Source organism: Ovis aries, chromosome 2 (assembly GCF_016772045.2).
Source record: "Ovis aries strain OAR_USU_Benz2616 breed Rambouillet chromosome 2, ARS-UI_Ramb_v3.0, whole genome shotgun sequence".
In the NCBI taxonomy this organism is placed as follows: Eukaryota; Metazoa; Chordata; class Mammalia; order Artiodactyla; family Bovidae; genus Ovis; species Ovis aries.
In genome coordinates, this window is record NC_056055.1 from 22131548 (window position 1) to 22138036 (window position 6489).

General features: G+C 47.1%; 1 protein-coding gene across 3 annotated transcripts in view; it reads right to left on the reverse strand.

Annotated features, from left to right (window-relative positions):
• Window positions 1–6220, reverse strand: part of PLPPR1 (phospholipid phosphatase related 1) — a 289495-nt gene extending 283275 nt beyond the window's left edge. For 2 of the 3 annotated variants that reach the window (XM_042242955.2, XM_027964167.3), the window contains exon 1: window positions 5868–6011. The gene's annotated coding sequence lies outside the window, so the exon portion shown is untranslated. Of the gene's footprint in view, window positions 1–5867 lie in introns of all 3 variants that reach the window. The other variant, XM_004004048.6, reaches the window with a different exon arrangement.
• Window positions 6221–6489: the final 269 nt, after the last annotated feature.

The window sequence follows — 6489 nt, forward strand, 5'->3', positions numbered from 1 at the left end:
CTAACTCACTTTTCTGAGTCTTGCTTTGCTTAGCTGTCACATGGATATATGAGTACCTATTTTAGCATGCTGTCAAAATTACTGAAATAATATATGTAAAGCCCCTTCTACACTTGAAAGTAGTATAAATGGTACTTAGCAGATATCTCCCTCAAAATTTCTCTCTTTTTTCTCCTTTCCATTAATGTTTCTTTTCCTTCCTTTCCTATTTTGGGGACAGAAACGGCCACTTTTTAGGCTTCTAAATCTTAAATCTTCAAAACAGACCAACAGTGCCATAAGCCAAGACTCACCAAGTTGATGAGTAGAATAATTTTCTTTTTCCAACTTGTATCTTCAGAAACCTCAGAAATATAGACATATATAAACAACCACATACATAAGCTTATAAATGAAGACAATTTCTACATTGTCCCTTGGCTCTGAGACAGATAAATAGACATTCAATAGATAGAGGATGTTTCAACTTTTATTTTTTCCTTTCAGCCTTGTTTTTATGCTGTGAATGTAACATTTACTAATAAGCAGATCAGCCAGGTCATGAAATGTTTATTAGCAGCTCATTCCACCATGTCAAATGGTGTTTCCTTTGATATTTTTGTGCTTTCCATAGTGAAACTGCATTCTTACACTAATAATGAAGGCCCAGAAGTGGGAAGAACAGAATTGGAATTAGGGGAGGTCAGAAAGGTCCTCATATGGGGCACAGATTTTAAAGGAATGTCCAAAACCTCAGTAATAAACAATATTTAGTGCAATATTTTAAAAAATCAAATTAATGCAAAAAATATATAATGAACAAGATCACAAATTTTGAAATAAAGACAGGAACAAACCCTGCAATTACATGACTGCCTCCATCAGCTTGCCTTGATCTAGGACCTGGGCAGACACTGCATCTGAAATCAGAAGCTGGGGGTTCTAGTCCTGGTTCTCACACTACTGAGCTCAGGTGAGTCACTGAAACTCTGGTTCTCAACGTCATCTTGTTTCACTTAGGAGTCTGATTAGAAGATTTCCAGGGAACTGCTGAACTTGAACATTCTATAATTTTCTCTAATATGAAGCTGTATTATTGGGGCATCAAAAATGACTCAAGCCAAGATTCATTCACTGTCACTCATTCAATCCAAAATGAATTAAAATCAATCGAATCAATTGCTATGTAAGCCCTGTGTGAGGGGCTGAAAATACAAAGGTGAGGGCCTGAGAAATATGTAGGACGGGAAGCCAATTCTAGTGCTAAACGGTCAAGACAACCTTCCCTAACTTCCAAAGGAGTAGAAACTAAGGGAGAAAATTCCAGCAAGAGAGAACAGCACAGCAAAAAGACCTGAAGGTGAAAAAGAAAAATCTCAGTTGGGTAACTGTTATAAGTTTAATTTGAGTGAAACATAAGTAGGATGGATGAAACAGGAAAACAAAAATCAGTCTTTGGTTATGGAACAAAAACAATATTTGGCAAGAGGCGCAGGTTCCATTCCTGAGCTGGGAAGATCCCCTGGAATAGAAGATGGCAACTCACTCCAGTATCCTTGCCTGGAAAACTCCATGGACAGAGGAGTCTGCAGGGCTACAGTCTATGGGGCTGCAAAGAGCCTGACGCAACTACACAAAACACAAGCACAACCCGGGGCACCAGGCAGCGGTCAGACCTAAGTTCCAGTCACTGCCCTGGTGCCAACCAACTAGAAGACAGGGCTTCCAGATCCACTGGAGATTCTATTTTAGAACACAGTACAGACTTTTCTGTAAAGAAAAAAGGCTTTTAATTCCCAAAGAATGATGCCAACCTCACATCTGACATGTTTCGTCTACACCCCCCCCCAGTCCCAAAGCAGTGCTCTAATTAATACGTGTAGTCACTTCCCTGAAAACAATTTCCTAAATAGCTAAGTATCCATTGTGTGCTGCCTATGAGCCTGAAGAATGTGAGGACCAGCCTAAAGGCAAGCAAACTTTTACCTTCCCTAGACAGGCATGAGGAGGAGGCACCTAGGTAAATGTTATAGCAAACACACTGATACCTACTCGGCCTAGGAGCTAGTCTGCTCCTGCCACATTTATGTTGGCTGATTTAATTCCTACACTGAGGTAAACAGGATTAGAGCCAGCTAGTTATAAACCAACCAAAATAATTTTTTAAACAAACACTGTGGCATACAGTCCCTGGAGTCCTGAGTATAAAGTCAACACTTTGCTTTTAACCTGACTGTTGTCATACATAAAACCTACCATTTATTGAGCGCTTACAAATACTAACTCATATAATCCCCACAATTCTATGCAATGGGTTAAGACGGTTATCTCCATCTGAAGTGAAAGAGTAATTTGAGGCACATAGATGTAAACTGTGCCCAAAGCAGAGACATCACTTTGCCAACAAAGGTCTGTCTAGTCAAAGCTATGATTTTTCCAGTAGTTACAAACAGATGTGAGAGTTGGACCATAAAGAAGGCTGAGAGCTGAAGAATTGATGCTTTTGAACTGTGGTGCTGGAGAAAACTCTTGAGAGTCCCTTGGACAGCAAGGAGATCCAACCAGTCAATCCAAAAGGAGATCAATCCTGAATATTCATTGGAAGGACTGATGCTAAAGCTGAAGCTCCAGTAATTTGGCCACTTGATGCAGAGCCAGCTCATTGGAAAAGACCCTGATGCTGGGAAAGACTGAAGGCAGGAGGAGAAGGGAATAACAGAGAACAAAATGGTTGGATAGCATCACCGACTCAGTGGACATGAGTTTGAGCAAGCTCCAGGAGATAGTGAAGGACAGGGAAGCCTACAGCCCATGGGGTCACAAAAAATCAGACACAACTTAGTGATTGAACAACAACAGAGCCAAAATTCAAATAGAACTTGTCTAGCTCCAGAGTCTGTGCTCTTAGCCACTGTGCTACATAAACAAGGTTTGTCTGACCCAGGGGATTGAACCCATATATCCTGCATCTCCTGCTTTGACAGACAGGTTCTTCACCACCATCACCACCTGTGAAGCCTTTGCTCCACAGCATCAGTTGCTAATTACTGTCGCTTAGCTGCTATTCATCTCTGCATCTACACTCCAGCACCCTATCCTCAAGCCACACAGGATGGCTCAGAGTTACGCTTAACGCATCAGGCACACTCAAACATTTCCTCTGCCAGGATGTCCTTTTCATCCTTCCCTACCTGGTAAAGACTATCCATTTTTCAAAAATATCTCCAAAACCATCTGGTTAAATTCCACAGAGGAAGAAAAAAAGTCACTTGCATGTCTATACTATTACTACTTAATTTAGCCTATAACTGTAACAGTTAATCAGATTGCATCATAGTTAGCTAAATACCTGTTTCCCCATCCTTGAAAGCTGGAACTGTTTTTTACTTCCATGCGTTTCTCTTCCTCCAGGCTCCTGCACATAAGTGCTGATGTGTGTTTTCTGAATGTTCAGAAAAGCCAGGAGGAAGGATGGAGTGTATGGCATGCATGTTGAGAGCTCACAGGACAGTACAAACCTACCTTACTCTCTAATTACTTCATGTGTGTTAATCTTGTATTGACAACCAGATTATAAATGCTTTAAGGGCCAGAACGACGTTATACATTTTTATATAACCACCAATGCTAAATATGGGATAGGTGGTCAGTAAATACTAGAAAATAGAATCTGAATATAATCAAAATGAGTTGAACTTGCAGATGTACAAACAGGAAATATATCACAAAGAGAGAAAATAGAGCTCTAGTATAAAGCAAAAAAAAAAAATAATCTTTTCTTGCCAAGATTTACAATGTAAATGATGTGAATATTCACCATGAAATACAAAGGGACATAAGCTGACAATTATATTTAAACCCCTACTATGTCAATTTCAACTTGAAAATATTTCTGGAAAGGTCTTTACTTCACTAGTTGTTTGAAAAAAGAAAAAAAAGCTTCAGAATTCTATCTTACTGAATGCTTTTTAAAAATTATAAAAGTGAAGCTGTGTTAATAATACACCTCCCTTTCCAATCGCCACCCTCCCTTCCTCAAAAAGTTCACCTTTGGCAATATTGACTTTTGAGCCAAGGTCCTCTCATAAGTGAACTTCCTTAATTAACCTCAGGTATATCAGGCTTTCTCCCACTTCAAAGAAGTTACAAAATGTTTAAAATTTAAAAAGGTCCCCAAAGCAGCAGAGAGACAAGCCTCTGGGACTCATCTTAAAGTGAAGAGAACTCTCTGGCAATCCACAGTCACAGGAACTAGATCTGAGCTTCTGGTGTTTTCTTCTATCAGCATCAGCTTGGCTTCCCGGCTCCTCACCACCACACCCCCCCCCCTCGCCCCCTCATCACACACACACACACACACACACACACACACACTTCTGCAAATCCAAGCTCTCTTAAGTAGAGATTCCGCCCCACTGCAATATACCAGTCTATCCATCCCATCTTCCAGGTATGAACAAAATGTCAAAATAGAGAAATGTACATGGCATTTTCTAGACTTACAGAACTAATTTGTGGTTGTGCTCAGGGTTAGCTAAGGAACAGTCAAGTTTTCTATGCTCCAGATGTGACATTCTGGAAATCTCCAGAGTCCCACCAGATGAATAAAAGCCACCAACCACAGCAGAACAGAAGGGGTATAGGAATTCAGTGAAGCCTGCAGGGGTGCCTTGCTTCCCACAAGACCTCTACCTGCCTCAACTGGCCTCTAGTCACTCCTCTCCTAAATAGCCATCATCTGTCCCTCTTGCAAACCCCTTTGTCCCAGTCCTGGACTCCTTGTACGCTGACCAGTCTCGCCTGTTTCCAAGGACCATTAGATTTGAGGCTCTTCCCAGGTACTAGCAGGCGCTCTGCCCTCTGAGACGCCGCCCCAATGGAAATGGCATTTTAGGGAACCCTTCGCTGGGACCTGTTCCCCGGGACTGAAGGGATTATTCAGAAGGCTCCTGTCCACCAGCTCGATATAAGGGCTGCAGAGACTCTCTCCACACGAAAGAGGTTAAAAGGGAATATGGTATCCCCACAAAGAAAAATAACCCAGAATCCTCCACCTACTCCACACGTGTGGGTCATAAAACCCCCGGGCAAAAATAAAACCCCAGCTTCCCCCGCCCGCAGCCTCCACCACAGCAGTCCAGCCGGGCCCCCAGTGCCGCCGCCCGGGTGTGCGTGAAGACACTCTCCCCGGGGAGGAGAGATCCTCGCGCCCAGCGCTTCCAGGAGGTGATTACAGCAAGCCTTTTAGTAACTCATCATTCATCCCCGCTCTGACCCGAGCCTCACCCTGGCGCCGGTGGCATTGGTGCTGAATGAGAGAGCCAAACGCTGCCCCTCCAATTCTCCAGGTGACACCGCCCCCTCTTCCACACCCCCCCCCCCGCCCAAATACGAGGCGCCGAGGGTGCGGGATGGGAGGGAAGGAAAGGATGACAGGTGCCCACGCCTGAGGGAAAATCAAAGGCAAGCGCTTACAGCAGGGGTGAGAAATCCCAACCCCGCCCGGCGGGAGGATTTGGCACCAGCTACCTGCAGGGCGCCCCCGCCCGCATGCCGGCTCCCGTGCAGCCCAGAATGCAGCCAGGAGGGTGCAACGGGACGGAGGGAGCCTCCACGCCCCCTTTGTCTCCACGTTCCCCAAATGACAGGGGACGAAAGTTTATGAGCAGCGACGGTGTCGCTTTCCACTGGGTCAATCTGACACCTCGCAGGAGGCGACCCTTTCTGGGATCGCCCTCTCCCCCTGCACCGCCCCAGAGCTGCTTTCATCTGCACCTTGATGCCCGCAAGCCGGGCTTGGGCCACCTGCACCGCTGTGTCCGGCAGGAACCTGATCTGGCCCCCTGGGCGTCCAGGAGCGGCCCCGCGGCTGCGGGCGCCCCACTCACCTCTCCCGGCAGAGTCTCCTCCCTTGCGCCCTACTGGGCGGTCCGGCTCCGGCTCCGGCTCCCGGGAGCGAGGCGCATTCAGGCAGCTGGAGACACGCTGCTCCCCGGGCTCTGCTGCATTCCGCCTGCGTGGGAGATCCAACCAGCGAGCGCGCGGCGCGGGCGTGTACGAGTGTGTGTTTGTGAGAGTGTGTGTGTGAGAGAGCGTGTGCGCGCGCGGAGGGGGGCGGGGGAGCGCGGGATCACCGATCCCCCTCGGTGGCGCCCATCCCACGCTCTGCCTACTCCTCCGCCTCCTCCTTGAGCTGCGGCTTGCACCGGGTCCCGGTTTCAGGATCTCCTGTTTGTTTAATGAAAGGAAGAAGCAAAAGGCTGGCAAGGGAGCGGGGCGGAGGGGAGCGCGCGCCGGGCTGCGCATGCTCAGAGGGGGACCCTGAGCGCTCACTCCCCGGCGCAGGCAGAGCGAGGAGAGCGAGCTGGGGACCGACGGAGGCGAGCTCGCCTGCGTCTCCGGAGCCGCCGGGGGCTCGGCGGGGTTCCCGGAAGGCGACTGGGAAACCCAACTGCAAAGGTGCACCCTGCGTGGGGACTCCCTGGAGCACGCGTGCGGGAAGCCGGCGGC